This window comes from Choloepus didactylus, chromosome 20 (assembly GCF_015220235.1).
Source record: "Choloepus didactylus isolate mChoDid1 chromosome 20, mChoDid1.pri, whole genome shotgun sequence".
In the NCBI taxonomy this organism is placed as follows: Eukaryota; Metazoa; Chordata; class Mammalia; order Pilosa; family Megalonychidae; genus Choloepus; species Choloepus didactylus.
The window spans coordinates 42,514,432-42,537,560 of NC_051326.1; the positions used below are offsets into that span (position 1 = coordinate 42,514,432).

General features: G+C 36.0%; 1 pseudogene; it reads right to left on the minus strand.

Moving 5' to 3' along the window:
* Window positions 1–7,322: 7,322 nt before the first annotated feature.
* LOC119516477 lies at window positions 7,323–19,266 on the minus strand (annotated as a pseudogene).
* Between the last annotated feature and the right edge of the window lie 3,863 nt (window positions 19,267–23,129).

Genomic DNA, 23,129 nt, shown 5'->3' on the forward strand with positions numbered 1-23,129 from the left:
CTTCCATACATGACCAGACACCCCTCTACTACAATAATAATTCCTACAATAAGATGATATGCTTTTGGGGACTCGTACCTTCACACTTTTCAAAGCAGCTCCTTCTCTTACCTGTTTAATTCATATCATCTAAACCATGTAAAAGGCACATAATTAGTGCTATTTTAATCCTATACGGTTTAGCACTCATCAGTACCATCGGCATCAAATAATTTAGAATATCTCAATCTCACTACATCAAAAACTGTGCCAGGAACATACACCACCTGCATATGATCAGAAGACATAAATGAAGACATATTCACATTATATCTTACAGTACAACAGCGATTTCAATGTTATAAGTTTTCTTAAGTCAAACATGTTAATGTGCTGCCTTTCAGATGCAACATAATCACTCCAGTTTCCCCCAATTTATTAGCCACTTTGGGCATATTGTTAATTCCAAAATAATTTTTAGTATTAATTAGAACACTTAATGAAAGTTAATATGAGAAACTTTAGAATAAAGATGACCTTGAAATTATATTTCCATTTATTTACCAATATTTATTTGACCTTTACTTTTTATCAGGCAAAGTACTTGTTGTCAGGGGTAAGGTGGGGCTCACAACAGAGAAAGCCTCTGCTCTCAAAGGACACAATTCTAATGAAAGAGACAAAAAATATATAATATGCAGTATACAATAAAAACCCTCCCTGAAATATCATACATTCTTCAAACAGTTTTAAAAAGTTTTTCATTCTCTCAATATCTGGCTACCACGTAATCCTAATGGTACTCAACCATACTAAACCGTAACTCTAGCTCTTGATAGCCCCAAGACTATTGTGTAAATGTGGTTATTGTAACAAACTGAAAGCAGATCGAAATTGTGAGTAAATGTAGCACTCAAAAGCAGGTCCCACACTACTACAGTTTGAATGTTCAATGGAATTTATTTGCTTCCTTAATCATAAGCTGCCAGCATAAGCAATGCACAATAGCCAGATCAGGACACAAACTGCACTTAAAGGTGGAGGATAACAGAGTGTTTACACTCCAGCAGCTGAGAGCCACTGGACTGGCAGGAGATTGCCTTTTAATGAGCAGGCACAAGAGCCAGGTCCAGTGTGGCACTTGGTGGAGGATCCAGAGCCAAGGGTGGTAGGTTCTGGTCTAACCGCAGTGTGTCAGCAAGAACGCAAGCAAATCTCACAGCATGGGCATTGTAGCCCGGAGTCAGAGACTGCACGTAAATCTGCTTCAACTGGATGCTTGCGGAAAGAGTGTCCGAACTGTTTTTATAAGAAGTGCCAATCTGGCTAACATCAAGCCAGTCCATACCATTTATTTGCACAAAGGTCTATTATCACTTATTGCATAAACATGTTTTTCCCTAATTATTTACATTCTATTTATGTTCAACATGTTTACAAGTTTTGGGGATTCAAGATTATTAAAATCATTTCAATACCCAACAAGGCCAACACCACCTTTTCTTCCATTTAATCAAATAACAAATCTAAATATCGAATATAAATAACAAAACATCACTTTATACATAATTGACTGACAGAGAGTGTCATTCATTCAGCATGGCCAGTCTGCGTACAGGGCTTTGGTTTGCCATCCCAACCAACTGGTCCTTTAAATTTACATTTATTAGTGGCTTTTGCAATCACAGTTCAAGAGACTTACACTATGTCACCCCTTAATCTCTTTTGCTTCCTGTATATCTGGCATATATCAGTTAACATTGAGATCTGCTTTTATGTTCTGCCCAAGGTTAGGTACCCTGATTTTAGTAAATTCTTCACAGCACAACCCTTGGAGCTTGTTAAATGTCAACTACATTTTCCATCATATAGCTCATGAACTCTCCACAAACCATCATATTTTCATTTTATCAGACTCTTTTTATAAATTTCCATTTCTTTCTTTCTTTTTTGATCGAGTATAAATTAAATTATTAATCAATGGATAAAATTAGATACTACATCTCACAAATATAGTCACAATTTAATTCAATTAATAATGCCTTGCATAGTAGAAAGTTAGTTTCAGAAAAACATGACTAACCTCAGTTTGCTTACTTTCAAAATGGGAATAAAATTTATCCTTTAATGTACTATTTTTAAAATTTAATTTGATAATGCAGAAATGTTCAACCAGTATGCTACTGCAAACTCCTATTCCTTTTCAACTGATTCCCTCAGGGAAATCAACCTTAGTGCCTACAGGTATGCTCCCAGTTTGTTATAAAAATATTATCATTTCTAGATGTGCTCTAATGTTAAAAAAAGGGAGAAAAACCCTGAAATATAGATGCCTTCTTGAACCAAACAACACTATTTTTCAAATGTAAATTTTGGATTAAGCTATAGGCTAAGTTAGAGAAATATGTGGAAATGGGTAAGGAATTTAATAACTTAGCAATGTTAAGGTTCAACTTCTATGTAATCAATAGCAACCCAAAGCCTAGAAATAGTCCTTTTTAGCTTGTCATAATTGAGCCTATGGCCATAATTGACCCTGTGATTATGCTTTAGACAGTCCCTGTCAGTACAATTCCCCTTGCCTTTTGTCATGTGTCCTCTGTTGTTGAAGGTCATAAAATAGTTTGGCCACTTACCTTTCTCCTACCTGATATTTGGACATTGACACCATGTCTTCCTCATATGCATGTGAAGAGAAACATGTATACCACCCCTACGACTCTAAGCTCTGAGTTCTCAAGGAATCTAGATTTCTGTATACTGAGTGGAGACAGGATTTTGTTCACTAAGAAGTCTTTGTCTTTTGTAGGTTCAACTCCCCACAAGTCCTTTCATTCAGGAAGTAGGAAAAAGGAATTGAGAACTATTAGAATCCATATCACCACTCTCACTGAATACCTCCCAAATTTCAATGCAGATAAACTCTCTCAACTGTTTCCACTCAGCCTATTCACTTATTAATTGATTGATCTGAACTTGAGTTGCGCATCTCCCAAAATTTCAAAAACATAAGTCTGTGCTCACTGGAGTTATCTGTCAAATATCAGCAAAAATTCTTCTCTCCTAAAGCTCTTCTCAAGACATTTTATTTTCTTATCTGACTCTATCCAAAAGATTTTGCATTCCTACATCATCCAAAATGGTGTACATTTCTCAGCACTTCCCATATAGTCTTGGGATTGAAGGTGGAAAAAGTAACCTCCTTACTTGTTATTGCTGTTTTCAGATCATTTTTCTTCCTCCCTCTCTAAACCTTCCTCTATGTCATTATGTTTTGTAATATGTAATTTTTTCACATTAATAAAACACAAAGTGTGTTTGTTATTATACTATTTGCATTCAATAAAATTTTACCATTTATTTTATAAATGGCAATTATTAAGGTTATATGGAGTTACTTAAATGAGAAAGAGATATATTAACAATTAGCCTAGATTTAATTGCTGAGTCTCAGGATTTGACCTTCCCATAATAATTCTTCCATTAAGTAGTCTTCCTCATTTTGTTCCTGTCAGCATATTTTCTAACCCTTTAAATAGCTCTCTTTTATATTGCTCCTGATAAATCCTTAATTTGCGTCCAAATGCTTTAAATGTGTAATCACTCATTTATTGAACCAGAATTTGTGCCAGCCTCTGTATTAAGTGCTGAGGATGCAAAAGTCTGAGAGACAAATAAATTCTGTTGAATACTGTTCTAGTTTGCTAATGCTGCAGAATGCAAAACACCAGAGATGGATTGGCTTTTATAAAACGGGGGTTTATTTGGCTACACAGTTACAGTCTTAAGGCCATAAAGTGTCCAAGGTAACACATCAGTAATCAGGTACCCTTGGGAGGATGGCCAATGGTGTCCGGAAAACCTCTATTAGCTGGGAAGGCACGTGGCTGGTGTCTGCTCCAAAGCTCTGGTTTCAAAATGGCTTTCTCCCAGAATGTTCCTCTCTAGGCTGTAGTTCCTCAAAATTAGCTTCTCCAGAGCAAGAGTCTGCTTTCAACAGCCATCTTCAAAGTGTCTCTCATCCGCAGCTCCTGTGCTTTCTTCAAAGTGTCCCTCTTGGCTGTAGCTCCTCTTCAAAACGTCACTCACAGCTGCACTGAGTTCCTTCTCTTTGAGTCAGCTCATTTATATGGTTCCACTGATCAAGGCCCACCCTGAATGGGTGGGGCCATGCCTCCATGGGAATATCTCATCACAGTCATCACCCACAGCTGGGTGGGGCACATTCCAAGCAAATCTAATCAGCACCAAAACGTCTGCCCCACAAGACTACATCAAAGATAATGGCATTTGGGGGACACAATACATTCAAACTGGCACAAATACCTTCCAGGTTGTGGCTTGGGGGCTTTAGTTAACATTTTGTAGATAAAAATTGTTTGTCACCCTCCCATGATTCTTCACTCGGAGAAATGACTCCTGACCCTTCCCATGTGGTTAGACGTGGCTGATTCTGTTACCTTCCCACTTCCTTATATCCTGCATAGTCCCTCAAAGATCACAGGAATGGGAATAACACAAAAGTCCACCCAAACAGTCTTTTCTGTGATGTTCCTGATGGGCTACCTAATGATTTCTTACTCCTTCTTTGACATTAATTGTGAGCTGGAAGTTCAATGTAAGCTGGGAAAATTTCTTTTTTTGTGTGTTCATTGTCTTAGTTTGTGAGGTGGCTATGACACATGCCATACCATGAGTTGGCTTAAACAATGGGACTTTATGGGTTCAAACTTTTGAAGTTAGAAGAAGCCCTTCTTCTAATAAGGCTTGCTTTTATGACCAAAACTAGCATTCCAGTGCCGGCTATCGGCAATCCCTGGGGTTCCTTGGCTTGTCTCTGCCTCCTGTCACATGGTGATGTCCTCTTCTTTCTAACTTCTGTGCCTTCTGGGTTTTCTTTATAAAGCCTCCAGTAATCTGGATTAAGACCCACCCTCATTCAGTTAGGCTACACCTTAACTAAAACAACATCTTCAAGAAGTTCTATTTACAATAGGTTCACACCCACAGGAATGCAGATTAAGGTTAAGAATATATCTAAATTGCGGTACATCATTCAATCTCCCACAATAGCCCTTAGACTATCCACAAAAGGTGGATCCAGGCACCGGCAATATAGTCATCACTTCGGTGGGATCTTGTTAGAAATGCAGAAGTTCATACCCTGCCCTGATTTACAGTGTTCTAAGCTGAATTTTAATAAGGTTTCCAATTAGTTCATATATTAATTGAAGCTTGAGAAGCACTGATCTCAGTAGGTTGAGAAACAAAATTACCTATAATGATTTTCATTCATCCATTTCAAAATTCACTCTGATTCCCTCTACCTCTGGCTTTTCCAGTTGAATCAGCTGATACATTGCCATCTTCACCTAACAGTGTTTGATCTTTTTTTTTTTTTTTTTGGTCTTATTACTGGGCAGAATATCTCGTTTAATCCTTACAGCAAAATAGGGATAGACATTTTATCCCCATTTAATCCAAAAGCAAACTCAATAAAAGACAGGAAAAAGAGCTTGAAAAGTCACACATATAACAAGTGCACAGTAGGAGTCAACACTAAGTTTAACAGATTCCAAAACTCTTAAAAATTTTTTTTTTTATTTCTATCTGTCAAATCTGTAAAAGGAGTGAGGACCACTTTCCCCCATCAGGTCTAGTCATAGAGAAGCATCCAAGAATCACTGTGTATAATGAGCACCTTCACAGGAATGAGACTTGCATGGTGGCAGCTTGGGGTGGAAGCAACCACCCGTCCGTCATCCACCACACCCAGTATTCCCCTGCAGCCAGCAAGTGTAGCTTCTTGGGGCCGGGTGTATTGTCTCTGAAACAAATATAGCCAATTGGTTTACTTTAAACTTATTTATGCAATCCCTTCGTGTGTTAAACTCTCTCCAAAAAAGCAAGAGTAGCAGACTGTTCATTTTTAACACAAATTCTGTTCAAAGATAAGGCAAAGAGGAGAGAGTGGATTTACTGATCTGATTTACCGATTAAAGTAACTGCCATTTCCTGAGTTTAACCTTTGAAGACCATTCATCTTATAAAATCAGCAAGCCAGAAATAAAGAACATCTTCAAATGTAAAACTACCAAGCATTTGCATTGTTATAAATTCATTTTTCAATGAGTTTTTCTAAAAGATCATATCTACTTTAAGGCTTTCCTTTCAGTAAAAAAGACCAAAAAGTTAGCATCTCTAAAGAGAGACTAAGGTTATGAACAAGGTTAATTTGGTTCAGTCTTGCTTTGAATGATTTATTATTGTCTAGAATTTCTTTCATTGATTTTTTTTAAAAGAAATTCACTAGAAATTTCAACCTACAAAAACCCCTCCACGTTGCTATATTCATTTGATTTCGATTTTTATCTTATGTTTAAATGAATGACTGAACTGATCAGGGGAAAATCCCCATCCATCTTATTTCAACATTCATTTTTACAAAGCCAACATCATCCAACAGTGAAAATACAGTATAAATCAGTAGCCAGTGGCTACTTAGAAGTGTACAAATTCCTTCCTTGCAAACTTCCTTACAACTCAGCCCTCTTTTGCCATGACCTTGGTCAGCTTCCTCCCAAACCTACAACAAAAGTTCCCCCACCATCTGCACATCTTCCTTTGACCTGCATACCTCTGCATACAGATCACTCCTTGAAAGAGTAAGTGCTCATAAATTTACATGCTGATCTTAGATTCTTTCTTCAACTCATTTCACTCACCCACAGTAGCTTTTCTACGTAAGGCTTCACTCTTACCTTATTTGAACTCTTGGTGGTATTTTCCATCACTGCTCGGTGCATCTTTTAGGATTCTCTCTTTCCTTAGATTCCAGGACATTATTCTATCTCCATTCTTTCCTCCTCTCTGACCTGAGTTTCTTTTAATGACAACTCTGTCTCTTTCATTTTGAATGCCCCTATTCTTCTAGAATCCCTGCATGAACTGTTTCTTGTCTCTCTCCTCTCTCCATATCTTTCCTCCTCTTTTCTTTTCTCCTTTCTCCCCTTTCCACCCTCTCACCTCTTTTCTTTTTTGAAAAAAAAAAAACACAAAACTTTAACAATTTATTAGTTTTATTTTCCAGTAAGATATTCACATAATATTGAAAGAATGGAATGATAAAGATGTAGCAGACTACTTTTAATTAATTCCACATAAATATTTAACTCTAAAAATCTCAGGGGATAGGTTTAGAGATTGAGTAGAAATTTTATTCTTCAAAGCAAGTATTGCTTTACTATTGCCATTCATCCAGCCAATAGTATGAATACTATACAGTGGTAAACAGAATGTTTTGCCAAGTTGTTGTTTTAAAAGATCAGTGAATCATATATCAGTCAATCCAAGAAGATTATGTTACTGAACTGTGCTGCACAAAGTTTCTTTACCTCTTCTTTTATTTCAATCAGGTTTGCATTTTCTTTTTATTCAAAATAACATATAGCTTCCACTGATAAGACTTTTTCTCAACAACCCAATACTCATTCATTGCTTGCACGAAGATTTCTTCATCTTCATCCACTCTAGTAAAGTCACTGTTGATGTCACCTAGAATCTTCATTAAATCTGGATGAACAGATGTAAGTGACACACTAGGTATTTTCCTCATGTGGATTGTACTTTTTTCTGCTAAATTTGTATGTTTGAAGTAGATAAACTGGTGTTCTTTTTCAGACCCAGAAATTCTTTGTTGATGTTAAATTGCTCACAAATATGAGACAATAGCACTATGAGTTGAGGCCCAACAATGCTGTCCAGACTTCAGCAAAAATCCAACGTAGGCTGTAGGGAGGCATCGATCATAAAGCACACGGCTGCACTCATGACCTTAGAAACAATTAAATGGAGCTCTTCATAGGTGTCATCTGTGCTTACAAAAATTTTGGGGAAACCACATTTTGCTTCTGGATCATTAAGGTTCAGGGGTCCAGTAAGAAATCTTCCATAGTATTGAAGATTTCCTGGCATTTCTGCCCTTATGGGACAATACCTTCTTGCCAACTCAGGTTCAGTGTGCATTGGAAATAGAGAAGTGGTGAGGTATTTGTATAAAATTCTCATGTCATCTTATTCTAGTCCACTCCAGATGAGTCGATCATTATAGACAAAGACAGTGTATTTGACTACATTCAAGCTTTCCTCCATCCTATTAATAAAGGACTGGATTTTCAAATAAGTCATTTTGTCCAATGGGAAGAAGCTGATTCCATCAAAAATGTCAAGTAGATCACATGACTGCAAAGGCAAAGTTTGCAAATTTCAGTGAAAGAATTTCTCTAGTCTTTCTTTTAGGAGCTTGACACCTCCATTTTCCATGGCTTTCAGAAATGTGCCATTAAAAACCTAATGGTGTAAAAGATTTTTTTTTAAGTCTATTTCCTATGCCCCTCAATTTCCCAATATAACAAATTATTTTCCTTTTAGATTAATTCAACTCATTTAATCCTCCAGTTCCTTGTACATGCAATAGCACTGTTGTAGCACTGAAGCATAAACCATGTCCAACAACTCTTCTTCTTGGTATTCAACAGTTGCCTTCCATCTTTCCTTTGCTTTTGGATTACAGGATTTGGAACAATCATGATCATCCAGAAATTTTCCTCTGGTTTACTGAATTGTCTATTCTGCATATGCAAAGATTTTGCAGGTTTGGAGGGACTAAAGGTTCTTGTAAATTGTACAATAGCTTCACATAGCCAACATTTTTTTTCATTCTTTTCGACTTCATTTGGATGATAAAACAAAATTTGATTTTCCTCCTCTTCCTCGTGCGGCATGAAGCACGGGTTGTAAATGGAGTGGTCAGCAGGATCGGCAGGAGCTGCTTCTCCTGGGCCGCCCTGGCCCGCCCTGGCCCCCGCCTCAGGAGCCTCCCCCCTCACCTCTTTTCCATTCCATTCAGTGTGATTCCTTTTTTTTACTCTTCTCTCCATCTGCCAGTGCTGCTAGATTAAGTAAAGGACACCCAATTAAATATGGATTTTAGATAAACAACAAATACATTTTTAGTATGATTACATCCACAAAATTGCATGGGACATATGTATATTAAAAAAAAAATCATTGCTTATCTGTAGTTCAAGTTTAACTGGGTGTTCTGCACTTGTAATTTGCTAAATACTGCAACCCTATTATCCAAGAATAAATTAATCCACTTCCATGCTTCAATTAACACTTATAAATTAGTGGCTATGAAATCTTTTATCTCCAGTCCATAGTTTACAATTGAGCAGCTTCACTTGGGTTGCCAAATATCCCACATATGATCTGTCATCTTTCCAAATCATGATCCTCTTTCTGTGCTAACTTTATTATACTGCTTTTCACCCAGTTTCCCACATGAAAAACTGTCCTTTATTCTTAGCTTCCTCCAATTTGTCACACTCCACATTCTGTATGCCCCAATTAATCTTACCTTCTACTTATCTTCTACATTTTCACCCATCCCCATTGTCATAACCTTAGTTAAGGCCCTTATAGTTTATTTCCTGGAATGTAGTATCACCTCTTTACTTGCTTCCTTCCTCTTATTAGTTCCTTCTGCACCAATGTATGATGTTAAAATCTGTTCCTTCACTTCCTTTCTTAATATCTTGTTTTACTTTTCTCAAGCCACCACTTGGTGAAAGGCATCAACATGCCAAGGCTGCATTGGTGCAATACCTTCTTCCCTATCTTCTTGCTTCTTTGCTTGCCTGACCTTTATCCATTCTTCACTATTTTGTAAACATAAATTAGGTCATATTGTTGCTTAAATCTCTCCAGAAGTTTCCCATGCACTTCAAAAATAATACCCATTTATGATTCAGTAAAGCAGAGTGGCTATGAGTACCAGTGCAATAGCGAGGCTACCTGGGCTTAATCCTGGACCCAACATTTAATAGCTGGGTAACTTTAGGGAAGTTACATGGTGTTACTGCACTTCATTATTTTCATTTGTGTAATTGAGTTAAAAATAGTACAATCTCATATCAGTATTGAGGTGAATAACTGAGATAACACATGTAAAGCAATTAGAATAGAACCTTGAGCTTAGAAAACCCTAAATAAATTTTAGCTTTTATTGTTGTTACAAAGGCCTTACAAAGTTCCAAGTGATCTTTTCCTTACCTTTCTCACATGACATCCCATATCACACCCTCCTTTGTTCACAAAACTTCAACCATACTGTAAGCTTTATTCTGATTCTTCAAGTACACTTAAAGTATTTGATTTTCACTTCCTATTACTTCACCGTGGAAATATTCTTCCCTCAGCTTCTTTTATTTTATAGATAAATACTACTCATTCTTCACATATGGACTTAAATATCTCTCTCACCCAGGAGGTGTTCCTTGATCATCATTTCTAATGAGGTCCCTGTCATCTCTGTCCTATTTAAATCTCTCAAATTAAATCCAACTATATAGCTTATTTGTTTTTTCTAAATTACATCTTTGTTATCTATCGCTATCTCTTTTGGGGGAATTCAGGTTACTTGAGGGCAGGGGCTGTGATGTGCTGAAATCAGCAAATTTTTTATTTCAGGAATTTTGTGAGATGGTTGTTAAGCAGTCAGCCATTTGAAAAATATATCATGTAAATGTAAAACAAAATAAATTATATTAAACACAAATGCTGTGAACACTCAGAATCCACTCCTCCCCAATTCTTTTACTACTATATATGCCCTTGAGATGATGTCGAGTGTATGTGTTTGGTGGAAATACCATCTAGTGGTGTGCTATGGTGTATTCTCTTTGCATCTCCATGTTCAATAGCATCATGTTGATAGCTTGAAATTAATCATGGTGGGAGTATTAACACCACAGAAATCAGCAAATCCAACAATCAAGGCTTTGCTTATTGTTTTATTTTTTGACTAGACTTAGGGAAATGATAGAAAATTTAAATAATGAAAAACTTAAAATGTGCCCTTTCCATAGTTGTTACATTGTGGAAAACACACAAAAATGGAATTATTCTTCCAGAATTTAAAAATTACTATCTGATATAACCAAGAAGTTGTCAAGTCATTGAAAAAGCTCTGGCATGAGTTTTCATTCTTTCAATTTGTCTTTTTTTTTTTAATATAAGCAAAAATATCAGCTGACATTTGGGTTGGAGCTGCACTCCTTTGACAAGTCCAACCATAGGTATATAATGGGTACAAGATTTTGGCAAAAATCATCAAAAGCTTTCTGCACATTTAGAAAAGCTTTTTGGAAATATAATTGTCTATATGAAATTTACAATAGAGTATTATATATTTTATATATTTTATTATTATCTACAAAATCCATGCTACATATCCTTTACACCAGTAAATCTGTAATAAATACATATATATGCATATACTTTTTTCACCAGAGAGCCAGTTGTTAAACATTTACCAGCATACTGTTAGGCAGGGGCCTTGTCTGTGTTTTCACTGATGTTCTTGTTGCCTAAAATAGCAATGGATATACTGTTGGAGTGTAATTAATGTTTGCTAAATAAGTGATTGAAATGTGTGGCATAAGTTGGCTGAATCACCAAATATATTTTGACACAAATTTATACATTGACAAGAAACATAAAATTCTAACTACTAAATGATTCATCATTTCAGAATTTCATTTTTGGAAATCCAAATGCCTCTTTCTCAAAAATTTTAAAATTTACATCTTTTTGATAAGCTTAAAGATTTTGTGTTCTCCTCTAGACAATGACGCAGGCTTTTAAAATTATAATATGTACCCTCACATGAAAATTAAGCCATTGCATCTTCCCCAGTAACCTATATGCCAAATGATTTAAAACTTTTTACCTCCAAGTCAATAATGTTTATCATTTATATAACGAAACATCACATTTCTTCCAAATTTAAAATTATATTAATATTGATTGCACTTTTCCAAACTACTCATGACCCTTTACTTTCCATTCAAAGATTTCTTTCTTTCCTAGAGAATATATTAGTGTCAAGAACTGTAAAGCCTCTGCAATATTATCTAACTTGCAAGCTAACAAGTTCTCTTGCCACAGTTTCATGGATGCTTACAAAAGACATGAAGTTCCTGGGTCAGAAACAAATGATAATTTGTTACTTGCAAGAGTATAATAGCCCTTGCTAGAATATCAGCTTTTGGGAGTTTCCCTGAGCTCCAGTTTTCACAGGGAGACATAAACGATAGCTTCATTAGAGAGGAGGAAACCCTGAACTTAGGCAACTTGACTGTTTTATAATGGGTAGAAAGCATGCCTGCCCTTTGCTCTGGAAAGAGATACTGTCTCTGTCTACTAAAGTTGTTCAATATACAAGTATTTCTGAAAAGGAAGTCCAGAACTAAGACTAGTCAAGGCCTTGCTCTCAAGAGTGCACAAGGCAAGAGACCCATGTCTTCCAACAATTAGGGCCCTTGAGATTGCAAATGACAGAAATACAATTTAAACAAGTGAAATGATGGAAATACAACTCAAACAAGCTAAAGCAAAAATTGAGCTTACTGGATTAAATAGCTGGGAATTATGGGATGCTTCTGGTTCCAAACCTTGCATGATCAAAGACATCATATAATAATGATTTCTCCCTCCTTTCAAATCTGGACTTTTCTGTGGGTTGGATTTATTCTCTCCTAATTCAGAAGGGTTTCTACCAGGTGGTCAAAGATAGATAGATATAGATCTATAATATCATCCTGGCTATCAATTTCAGAGTAAATAGGTTTCTTTCACCTGGTATCCTTTCATTAGTTCTAGACATATGGCCTTTAGTTCTAGACATATGGCCTTGTTTAGGGTGTGATTTCTCCCTCCTTTCAAATCTGGACTTTTCTGTGGGTTGGATTTATTCTCTCCTAATTCAGAAGGGTTTCTACCAGGTGGTCAAAGATAGATAGATATAGATCTATAATATCATCCTGGCTATCAATTTCAGAGTAAATAGGTTTCTTTCACCTGGTATCCTTTCATTAGTTCTAGACATATGGCCTTGTTTAGGGTGTGTGCTTACACATTGAGAGCCATAAATGTATTGATGGGTTACTTACTATGAATGAGCAGGCCCAGGTCAGGCCATCACAGTTGTCTCTATGGTATGGATCTAGTTCAATATAAGGAAAAAAAAACACAAAGAAAAATTTTAAGTGCCACAATCCATTATAAAAGTTTCTTCTCATCTGAAACATAGAAATTAAAGGTTTATTGTTAAGTAGATATATTTATAGCGAAATATTCTAACGTGGGGGTGCAGAACTATTTCAGTAATAATGGCTCATTTACTCATTAACATTTTCTAAGGATGAGCATGACCCAAAGAACATGCTAGATTCTAGAAAACAATGATAAATAAAATTGCACATGACCCTCCTCTGCTGTTTTCAAGGAAATGACGGTTAATATTTTTTGATTATCCCAAACAATGTGATGTATTTAATCAGTTTTACTTCCATGGATCTGCTACACCACCACTTCTTTCCCTTGGTGATTTTAAATTTTTGCAGTTCATGTTTTTCATTTCTATGAACACTTTATTTCTAGCTTCTTGGAATACTTCTAATTTTTCACCCCTTGTTAATTACATGTAGACATTTGGTTTGCTAAGAATGGCTGTCACCATGAATCTGGACTTCCCATCAAGTGCCTTTCTGCTGTTAGATCATGGATTCACTTGTCTTCCTCTCTCTCTCTCTCTCTCTCTCTCTCAAAAACACACATGCACATATACATGCACCTATGTGCATATTCTGAACACACACCCATGATTCACATTCTGAAAAGCCATTTAGTCTTCTAATTGATCGATTTTCTTATTAATCTATTGACATAAAATCATACTAGCCATTCATATTCCTTTTTACATTGATTAAGTACATTTAAATGATCTATTATGTCTATTATTATTTTAACAACATAAGGTATGAGAATCCATTCCATAATTAATATAAAATCTGTCAATTTTGTTGGGCTGCCTCATATATGAAAAAAGTTATATTTATGGGACTATCTAGAAATTTTCTGAATACAAAAAGTATTAAACACCATTTGTTTTGAGAAGGTTATCAGAGATTGTAGAAGAGATCTGCTAGGTATGTAAATGTTCAAACAATCCTAATTTCTTCCCATATTTTTTGCTTAAGGTGGTGAAAATTCTTTCCATAACATCCAGATATTCTACTCCGACTGTCACATCATCACTTTCTGCTTGACTTATCCTTTCCAACCTGCTCTCCCCTTCAGTGGTTGCTGAAATTTGGGGTTGGTCTAAATTTTGGGTTCTGTTTCTCTAAATCAAATTGTCACTGAATAAACTATAGAGCAAAAGGCTCTTTTAATTCTTTCTTTTCTGTCTCAATTAACCTAAATAATATTTATCATATGTAACCTGCTATCTTCTTACTGTTGGATTAAAATAATTTATAACAAATGCTCATCAATATATTTTTAACTTTTAAATCCAAAGCCTTTGAAATGATTGCTTACAGGTGCAGCTCATACATGTATCCAAATATGATCACAAATGGCTAGCATACAGAGGAGATGCAATCATATATTCAAGAGGCAGAAAAAAATTGCCTGATGTTTCTTAAAAGCTATTTCTACTAATATCTTCTTTATCCATATTTCATTGTTCAACAGAATAAAATGTAAGGCACATACATCTTTTTTTAACCCAACAGTTGAGTACTGACAGTCACACACACATGCATGCACACACACACACACACAATTACACACAGAAATGTACTGGAATCTTGATTTAAAAAAGCACTTCTAAAGCAGACTTCATTCTTCAAGATCCCTTTCTAAAATGTGTGTGCATTAAACAAAAGTGGTTTATTCCCAACATAGTTTCTATTCTATTCTATTCTATTCTATTCTATTCTATTCTATTCACAACATAGTTTAGAACAATTATATTTTATACTGTTTAATTCAATTGTAAAAAAATATAGAAAACATAATCTGAAGTCAAATATTCATTAAAATAGAGGATTGGAAGTGCCTTCATCTCTCCTCAGTAACAATCTTGCTTCTGCCAACACCTCGCAGAGTGTCAGGTAGGCTTCTCTTACCTCATCTGGGAAATAGGGTTGGTGGTGGATAGTCACAGCCTCTTGTCATTGTGAGATTTTGAGATTTTGGCAGGGAATATTTGTCACTAAATGGCACTTAACATGTATTACATAGTAAGTAAACAATTTATGTATAATTATTTGTTTAATTATCCAATAGAATGAGGTTTACATGATGGCTAGAATGCATCTGGTTGGCTCATCACTGTATCTCTAACTCTTTTCAGGCTCAAATATAGTAGGGATTCAAGGAACATTTGCCAAATGAATTGTTTTTAAAATATTAAGCAAATTTTAGATATTTCAAAAGCATGTTTGAAATCTCACCGAAAACAGATTTAAGCTTAAAATATTATGTATATGTATGTATTATGTATTTGTAAAAATTGGTTAGTTTCTAAACTATACACTTAATCACAGGCAAAATTCTCTGAATAAAATTTATTCCCCCTTCTATTTGCAAACTTGGCACTAAAAGGATGCTAAAATTAACTAAGGTAATTAGTTAGATTAAAGGCATGAAGAAAAGGCAATCAGACCATACCAAGAATGTTGGATTTTTTGTATACCCTTCTTTGAAAACATACTGATGTGCTTTTTTTTAATACATGATTTTGGTAGTTTTCCAATTTTCTCTCCTATATCCTCTTTTCTAGTTAAAAACATAGGTGCAGATTGCAAGCTAACAAATTCTTTCTAATCATAACTAACTTTTTTCTCACAAATTTGTAATATTTTAAGCATTAAAAATGTATTTGCTAATTCCCTTGAAATCATATTTCTAGTGGCTGCTAAAGTAGAAACATGTGACATGAAAGAAACTGACTCACAATTGTCCAATTGAAAATCAGTCCAAGAGAAAATTCTTCTATAGTAATAATATTTCTCAGTGGCATTTAATTTTTTTAGTAGTCACAATACATGACTTTCATCAATGTGGAAATTTCCCTCCACTTCCTTTCCTTCCCATCCTCCTTCTTTACAAGGATGCTCTATTGGCCTGATATCTCAGTTCTCTTCCAAGGTAATTCACATAAACCATCTCCTCTGCCTTGGCATACCCATGGGGTATTAAGCTGGGGTGTTAGCACCATTTATTTCATGAGGAAACTGATTTATCTAAGTGATTTATTAAAGATCATATTGATAGAATTGCTCTGATATTCACACAGTCTAACCCAACAGAGCCAGAAAAGACTATCGTATGACATGGTATGAAATTTCAAAATATAAAACAAAGCCATAATTTTATTGATACATAATTACAATAAATAAATAACTGAACGTCCTCCAAAGCTGACATTTCAGCATCACAAAATCCCAGATGCCTACATGACTTTTTCCTTTCATTCTCCATAGATAAATTATAGGAAAAGGGGTAACAAATGAGCCTACCAGGACAGATCTGACCAGTGTAACTCTCTACTTCATTTATATTTTGCTAGATCCAGCAAAGAACCAGCTGAGAGTTATTCTAATTCATCCTAAGGAGAATTAGATTCTGCTCAGAATCTACTAGTAAACCGTCATTATCCATTCTCCTCCTTCCTCAACAATAGAACCCTGAGTTTAACCTGGGGACATGGCTATCTGGTCTAGGACTGTATTTCCAAAGCCCATTGCAGCTGTGAGGCCTTGTGACCACATTTTGGACAATAGTATGTAATTGGAAGTGATTTTGACAAAAGGGCCTTAAAAGAAGGTTCAGCCTTCCTTTGTCTCTTCCTAATTGCTAGCTGAAAAGAGGTTGTTCAAGGAATCTTCTTGAATCATGAAGTGAATGTTACTGAGGATGGCAAACGATAATAACTCCGGGCGTTGTGGAAACACTGAGTAGTCTTGCAAATCTCTATCCTCAATAGCATCCCTCCTCCTTCCCCATGATATTTAGTACTTGGGGTTTTCCAAGAAATGTGAGCTCCTGGCACTAATGACTCTGGCCCATCAGTGCTATTATTTATGGACTTTTAAATGTCTTTTATTCAAGCATTTCTCTTTTGAACTTGATATTATTTGTCTAGAATTCCTGATTGCAATCACATGTAGGCGAAGTATTTACCATTTTTCATTTTCTTCCTGCCTTTCAGTATCATCCCCAAAGTTTCTGCCAGTGGATTCCATATAATAATGTGCATCCCATTTAGCAAATGTACTACGGAATAACAAAACAGAGATAAATTTCATGGAATTTCATGATGAATCACAATATAGGTGAATATACAACTTAATGCCTTATTCAAATATTACAAAACTTACATTTTGAAAAGCATAATGGATATTGGTTTGTAGACCTCTCTGAGGTGCTGCCTGGCTCAAAAGTGTTACTATTTCTCTTTCACTGGAAATAACCCACAAAATACTTTCATGAGACAACCAGCAGCCTCGTCAAGATATAATTACCTACTCAAAGCTGCACTAATCAAAATTCTAATGCAGAATTTTAGGACTGGTATTAGGAAAGCATTGGTCCGTCTCCAATGGCAGAAGCTAGGGGAAAGAAAATTTAGTTTCTAGCAGTAGCCAGTGAGAAGATATTAATCTGGTTGTCAGAAGCAGAGACAAGGGACAGAGAATGATCTGGTAATATTTGAGTACCTGATTCCATTTGTCCTTTCATTTCTATGACTCCTCTTTTCTTTGTTTATCCTTTCCATTGATTACATGAGATACTTCAGTATTCTTTCACAAAAGTTAATTTTGTTGCATTTTATTACTTCCCATCAGAACAGTTCTTTCTAATTCTAGACTTCATTAAATTTTAATTATTAATGTAACTGGTGACTTGAACTTCATTTGAGTCTCAATTGTCAGTGAAAACAATAAACCATCTGTAGTAGGTTGAATTGTGTCCCTCCAAAAGATATGCTGAAGTCCTAATCCAGTTAACTGTGGATGTGGCCTTATTTGAAAATAGGGTGTTTGCAGATGTAATTGAGTTAAGATGAGGTCATACTGGATTCAGTGTGGGTCCTAAATCCAATGACTGGAGTCCTTAGAAGGAGAGGGAGATTTGGAGGCAAACACACAGAGGAAAGACAAGGTAGAGATTGTAGTCAAGCTGCCACAAGCCAAGGAATGAATGGCTGCAGCCACCATAAGCTAGGAAGAGGAAAGAAGGATTCTTTTCTAGAGCCTTCTGAAGGAGCATAGCCCTGCCAACACTTTGCTTTTTGGGCTCCTAGCATCCACAACTATATCAGAATAAGCTCTGTTGTTTTAAGCTACCCAGTTTGTATTGCTTCAATATGACAGCCTTAGGAAACTAATAGACCATTGACTTTGAGAAATAAAGTTTTAGTTTAGGTAAATTAACTTCTTTTTTTAAGTCTTGGGAGTCTACAGCTAAAGCTTGTTATCCAATAGCCAGCTATGATTTCTCATTGTTCCTTCTGATTAACTAAATATGTTTTATAATTTTGAAAAAAAATGGGGGGGGGGTGGCAAAAGGAAAGAAAAATAAAAAAAAATAAAATCAAAACAATGGATTTGGGAATCTACATCAACTTTAGCTGTATGGAGATTTGGATATGGTATTTGAACCAGGTGTCAATTCATTGCTTCTCAGGTACTAATTCACTCTCCATTTCTTATGTGTAAAATGGATCTAGGCCCTTTAAATATATTTTTTTCTTTTTCCATTTGACATGATAATAAATTTGCTAATAGAGGATGCAGAAGAGATATTGCTAGAGGGAGGGTTATTGCTTCAATTTTCTAGAGTCCTCTTGCCAGGTTCCTTGAGAGCACTTGGGTTTTTTGTTGTTGATTTTTTTTTAAATACTGCTTAAGTTGCACAGTTTTCTCCCAGTATTACATGCCTGAGGTTGCAGCTTTTTTCCAGCATGTGGCCACTTTGTTTACACCCATTCCTGACCCAGGAAGCACCAGCAGAGCTGGGAGCCCCAGACAGTGGGGGCCTATGCTCAAGTCCACGTTGCTGCCCCAAAACTCCCTCCTCAGTCCTTAGGTGCATGCATGTTGGGGCACCACAGAGTCGGGAGTTTAGCCAGCTGGCCGCTCAACCTGCATTCCATGCAGTAACCAGGAGCTGCTCCAGCCCAGGTTGTACACAAAAGTGCACTAGATTCCCGCAGGAAGAGACCTCTCCAGCTTCTGGATCCAGCAGCATTTACAATGGCACCCTACTTTCTCTGTGCACCTGTTCCTCCATCTCCACTCGCCTGCACTCTAGAGGATGGTTTCCAACAATTTTCCTGATGCAGCTGTCATGTGCTTCAGGCTTCATGCTCATAGCAGCATGTCTGACTTCTGTGCAACTGTCTATCAGCCTTGGCTCACCTGAGCTACAGGGTTTGTTCCTGCTTGCCCAGTGATTGTGTTCCAGGTCTGGCCCCAGCAACCCAACAAACTTTTTCCACCATCCAATGGGCTGCAACCACACCTTTTTCAACAAGGTGTGAACCCACTTCCAAGTTTGCTCTTCCTTGGGTGTCTCCCTCAGTCCTAGGATACCGTTCAGAGTTTTCTTTCCGTCTTTATATTTTCTTTCTTATCATTGCCTACTAGTTCTTAATATCAGAAGTTGGCTAACTACAGGTCATGGGCCAAATCTGTCTGACTGCCTGTTTTTGAAAATAAACATTTATTGGAAAACCAAGCATTTTGCTTTAATTATTGTTTATGGGCATTACAACAGCAAAGTTGAATAATTGCAACAGAGATTTTATGACCTTTGAAGTAAAAAATAATTAGTATCTGGCCTTTTATAGAAAAAGTATGCTGACCCCTGCTTTATAGTAAACTTCTTTTGTTTAAATCACTGTGTAGTTTTTATCCTTTGATTGGACCCAGATTGATATGATACTCATTTAGCTTTTCTTTAATAATAATTTGTCTTAATGAAACTGTAAATGTGATACTTAAATGTCTCTTTTGGGCTATTTATATATGATTTAAAATCCTACAGATTTTTGCAACCCATAATTTCTCAGTGAAGATTTGGAAAGCTAGTAGTTACCAAATAGATGTTACCCAGTATAGCCCCAAATGGATGTGATTTTATATTATTGATTAGGTCTGTGGAAAGAAAGTTGCTATACCACTGTATGAACATCATGACAGAGAAAGAAGAAATCTTAGAAATTATCTCATCCAGGTGCTTTTAAATAATACATTTGCAGTCTCATGAATGTGGCTCAAAAGAAACTATAGACCAGAGGGAAGAAATATGCTAAGGCTCAGCCCCCAGTTTCAAATCAAGTACAGCAGCAGATAAATTTAAATTGGGTTTTTATACTGGGCTTCTGCAACTGTGGTTGGTGGTTTTTTTTGTTGTTGTTGTTATCATCTTTGTTTCTGAAGAAAGAACTCCATGGTTAAAAAACCTCAAAACTACTGACTCGATATAGTCTTCTCATTTTGTAAATGAGGAAAATGAATCTGAGAAAGTTTGAAATTGACTCAAAATCACAAAGCTAGTATGTGACAGAGCCAGATCTATGTACCAAATCTATTGGTCTGGGAAGTACAGTCCTACAAGGCAAAAAAATCCTGCCAAATATCCATTCTAATGAAACCCTCCAGACCCAAAATAGAATATAAGTGTCATGGCTTTGAAAGACAGCACTGTAAAGGATATGATAGCCTGGAGGAAAATATCATGAAAAAGGAATTCACATCAGGCTTTACCTGATGTGTCGTGTACCAACCATGAGAATAACATCAAGTGGAAAGTCTCAGTTTTCTGTTCAATTATACATCGATGATGCATACACATACTGTTGAAACAAGACCAAAGTAGAAAAAACATCATTAAGAATTGAGCCTCATTGACATATGCTTTGAAATTCTAGAAATTAGTTATGCTACATAGTATTTAGTAATGTTATAATATATTGGTTTGATCCAATCCCAGTGAACTCCATAAAGCAAATATAATAATTTGGTCCATTCAATGTAGGTTGTCAGCTTTTAGTTTAATACATATGTATGCAAATCAGTGGAAATCCAAAAAGTCATAGGTTTTGCTAAAATATGTAGCCTCTTTCATGTTCATGTTTACCACAGGGAATGACATTTACAATTCAGGCATGAAGATCCTCTGACAAATTTAACTGAACTACTTCTGTGCTGAAATTTAGTTTCTTGAATCACCTTGAATTAGTTATCCTGTTTTTTATTTGCCCTGGTAATATTGATTATAAATATACACAGATATATTCAAATATATACACATATCATGTCTTAGTTTGCCAGGGCTGCTATAACAAAATACCACAAACAGATTGGCTTAAACCACAGGAATTTATTATCTCACATTTTGGGAGGGTAGGAGTCCAAAATCAAGGAACATAGAGGTTATGCCATGTCCAAAGTCTGTAGCATTCTTCTGGTGGCTTTCCAGTAATCAATCTCTACCTCTCTCACATGGCATTCAGTCTCCTGCCTCTTCTTCTGGCTTCTACTTCTCCTGCTCAGTCATCTGTATCTCTGCTTGGATTTCCTCTTCTTATAAAATCTTCGGTCTTATTGGATTAAAGACCACACTGATTCAATTTAGCCTAATCTAAAGACTTAAGTAAAGGTCCTATTTACAAATAAGACCACACATATAGACCTGGGCTTAGGAATTGAAGATCCCATTTACCAATTGTTCATACCCACAGAACAGGGGGTTAGGACGTGAACATGTCTTGTTGGGGGACATGATTCAATCTACCATATATATGTCTATGCATTGTGCAATTTTCTTTACCAATGTGGACAAATATACTTGATTCACTTTACTTTTTTTCTGACTTACATTGAGGAATGCATTCTTTTTTTTTTTTTTTTTTTTTTTTTTTGGTATTATCCTTAATGCCATATAAGAAATATTATTAGGTAATGTAAATCATAGACACTGGCAACCCTGAGTCATCCTGGGCTTAATTTCTTCTTTTGTTTACACAACTACTAGAAATTGGATTCTCTATGGCATGCCTTAGTTAGTCTTACTGATGGCACAGTAAGAAAAAGGACACAAAAATATGTGAGCATGGTTCAAAAGGAAATGGCATATATATGTGGTGGACATCTCAACATTTCCCATTCCCAATCCTTATGGTATGAAGCAGGGAGTTCATGATTGAGGGGGGCGGGAGGGCTGTTGTGTCATTAGCCTCTTTTCACACAGGCTACCAAGCTTTTTCAACTTTGGGAAAACCCAGAGAGAAACAAAGAACACATTAGGGAGCTAGTCACTTGTATCAGAAAATGTAAACTCTTGCACTATTTATTTTCTATGTAAGAAGTAAAATAAAGAAAAAAAACTAAATCAGAATCCAAGTCATTGTTTCCAATGAATTTTGAACCCAGAACAATATTTGTGTTCTGGCTTAGTGCCATATAGTCCCTACAACTAAGGCTTGCCTCAGAATCTGAGATAACCCTTACAGAAGAGGGACTTTTATCAAAAATTTCTGAGACAATTTCCACATTCTGAATGTTTAAATACCTTAAAAATCAATAAAAAGTAGCATGCAATTTAAAAGCAGGCAAAAATGGGTGAAAAATATGGCCAGATATGTGTCAATTAAGAGAATAATATCCAAATATCCAATAAGCATTTGAGAAGGTTCTCAGAAACATTACTTTACAGGGGCATGAAAATTGAAGCTAGAGTGAGTCACCTCCTAGAGATGTATGAGGAGGGCTGAAATTAAAATAAGCCAACAAACTGGAAATTTTCAAAACCAAGTTTAGAAAAAGTTTGAAGTAACCGGAACTCTTATACATTGCTGGTAAGAGTGCAGGCTGGTACAACCACTTTGGAAAATAGTTAGGCAATAAATATTAAGCTAAAAGTAGGACTAACTTTTGACCCAGTGTGATGGTTAATTTCATATGTCAACCTGGCTAGGTTATGATGTCCAATTATTTAGTCAAGCAAGCACTGGCCAGATTACAGTGAGGTATTTCATGGATTTAAGTCATTGTCAGTTGATTGCAATATATGGCTATTTACATCTACAATCAACAAAGGAGATCAACTTCAGCAATGAGAGAATTCTTCTCAACCAATTTGTTGAAGTTCTTAAGAGGGAGAAATGATTTCAGCAGTTGGAAAGATAGCTATTCTATCCAGATAGCCTATTCTAGATAGCCATT